The sequence below is a fragment of the Helianthus annuus genome, chromosome 16 (genome assembly GCF_002127325.2).
Source record: "Helianthus annuus cultivar XRQ/B chromosome 16, HanXRQr2.0-SUNRISE, whole genome shotgun sequence".
Classification (NCBI taxonomy): Eukaryota; Viridiplantae; Streptophyta; class Magnoliopsida; order Asterales; family Asteraceae; genus Helianthus; species Helianthus annuus.
Genome location: NC_035448.2, coordinates 31,139,824 through 31,142,545, shown reverse-complemented (window position 1 = coordinate 31,142,545; position 2,722 = coordinate 31,139,824). Strand labels below are relative to the sequence as shown.

Below are 2,722 nucleotides of genomic sequence, written 5' to 3'. Positions count from 1 at the left end.
CTCTCTCCATGTTTCAAAATAAACACCAAGAACACATACAAGTGTGTGTGTGAGAGTTCAGGAGGTAGAGAGAGAGATTTAAGAGAGAAGTCTCGCCGGAGAAGAAGAAGTCTCGCCGGAGAAGAAGAAGTCACCACCATCATCATCATCATCGTCATCCATTCGCCGGAGAAGAAGAAGTCTCGCCGGAGAAGAAGAAAAAGGTGCTACGGTGAATCGCGAAACAAGATAAAAACAAGGTGCGACGGTGAATCGAAATCCCTAGATATGAGAGCAACATTTCAGTTGTTATCATCCGGTAAAAGTCATCGGAAAATGGAAGAAAACAAGAAGGAAGTGCAGAAGCAGATTTGAAGATGAACATGAGAGAGAAGCAGATTTAGAGAGAGGAACAACAATCTTCATCGTGTTCATCTCGAACACCAAGAACACACGCACAAGTATGTGAGAGAGAAGCATGTTTGAACCTAATTTACCTTGATTTTAGATAGAGAGACAACAATCTTCATCGTGTTCTCGAACACCAAGAACACACACACAAGTGTGTGAGAGAGAAGCAGGGTTGAACTAATTTACCTTGATTTTTTTTGTTAAGGTTGTTGTTAATATGTTTTTGTGTGCTCAAAGTGGTCTAGTAATGGTAAATGTTTAGTAGTTACAGGTTTTTGTTTTTTGTATTAAAATCATGTTTATGTAGTAATGATCTCGTTCATTTTATATATAAAAAGTAGTTCTTTTTGCTGCTACATATGTTGTAACAATGTTACACATGTTACTTATGTTAAAATCAGCCCTTTCTTGGACACAAAAGGAGCTACACATATGTAACACATGTTTGTAACGTGTGTTACACTAGAGGTTTTACTTAGTAACCTTTTTTTGTTAAGGCTGTTGTTAATATGTTTTTGTGTGCACAAAATGGTCTACTAATGGGTAAATGTTTATGTAGTTTACAGGTTTTTATTTTTGTATTAAAATCATTTTTATTTTTTTTGATATTATCAGTTGTTCTTAGCTTACAAGTTGAAATGTTGAGATGTAATTTTAAATGGGTTGAAATTTATTTTAAATGGGTTGTTAGTTGAAATGTCTTGCTAGCATAATTAGCTACATATGTTGTAATAATGTTACACGTGTTACCTATGTTAAAACCAGCCCTTTCTTGGACACAAAAAGGAGCTACATATATGTAACACATGTTTGTAACGTGTGTTACACTTAAGGGTAACACATCTAAAACAATTATTGTGGGGAGTACAACTGTCCAGTCTAGAAAACAAAAACAAAAGCTATACGACGTCAAACAAATACGAAAGGTTGTGCTAACATATGTTACATGTTTGTTTAGTGCTTGCAGCGAGGGAGTTGGTTCTACCGGATAGTAGTTGTTTGAAGTGTATGGTAACTGTTTACATATGTAACCTTTTTTTGGGTGGTTTTGCTTAGTTTTTTTTATGTGTGAAATGATGCAGATAAAAACTCAAAATTTGGGGAGTCTTCAAGTTCAGGGCATAATTGGGTAGAAGGTAACTAGTGTTAGTGATGTTACTACTATTGTTTTTTAATTAGTAAATTAAAAATACTGGACTGTAACTTGTGTTATTATGACTTGACCATAACAGTTGCAGCCAAACGAGAAGGGATCTTGGCAGGAAGATGGAGAAACCGATGAAGAAGGGGAACAAGAAGTCGATGAAGGGCAGGTGGTGGGTACATTTGACGTTGTACAGAAGTTACCCTCTAGTGTAACACATGTTACAAACATGTGTTACATATGTTCAACCCCTTTGTTACCAAAAATCGGGGCTGCACATATGTAAGACATGTTTGTAACTTATGTTACACTAGAGGGTAGCACATGTATGATCATTTTTGGATCATTTGTATATATTTAAGTCTGTATAAACCTACAACATCGAAACCCCCAAAAAGGTTGCACATGTTATGACAGAAGGGGAAATGTGTAGCAGCGTTCAATACTGTTGTTTCACTCTATAGTGTGTAACATGTGTGACATGGCGTTTGTCAGCAAAACATATAACTTGTAAGGTGATACGGTTGTATCTTTAAAACATGTTTACCTATAAATACTTACATGTTACAGGTTGTATCTTTAAAACATGTTTAAACTGGAAACTGGAAACACTTACAAAATATAAAGCAGAGTTACACAAGACGTAACATGTGTAAACTGGAAACACTTGTGTAACATTTCGGTGTAACACATGTTACATGTTGTATCTTAAAAAACATGTTTACCTATAAGTACTTAAAAAATATAAAGCATAGTAGGAACACAACTTTTAAGGATGTTACAAACGTTGTAGATAAGATGTTACATGTGCACACACAATTAACATGTGTAACATGGCGACAAGTGTCACGTGTGATCTTTTTTTTGTTACCCTAGGGTGCTAAACGTATTACAACGTTCATAACGCACGTAAACTTATACTAACATCCATCCCTATGTCCACAGATGATCTAGAACATACTCCACATTACCATCTTTACGAGTCTTCTAATGGCACTAAATTGTGGACACCGAATGTCAACGAGCAATATCATCCTATTAATGTTAAATCATATGTCACACTGAAAGAACTTCTTGCCATGTATAAGACTTATGACCAATAAGCTGGGTTCAATGTAAAAAAATATATGTTAATGCAGTTTTTTTATCTACTAATAACATTGTTAATAACAACTCTAGGTACATATG

The 2,722-nt window shown here is 35.1% G+C and overlaps 1 long non-coding RNA gene across 1 annotated transcript; it reads left to right on the top strand.

The window, feature by feature from the left end:
* Nucleotides 1-1,267: 1,267 nt before the first annotated feature.
* LOC110917828 lies at nucleotides 1,268-1,926 on the top strand. The gene is made up of 3 exons (XR_002580888.2): nucleotides 1,268-1,396; nucleotides 1,473-1,526; nucleotides 1,623-1,926. It is a non-coding gene; the product is annotated as an uncharacterized LOC110917828 (long non-coding RNA).
* The last annotated feature ends 796 nt before the right edge of the window (nucleotides 1,927-2,722 follow it).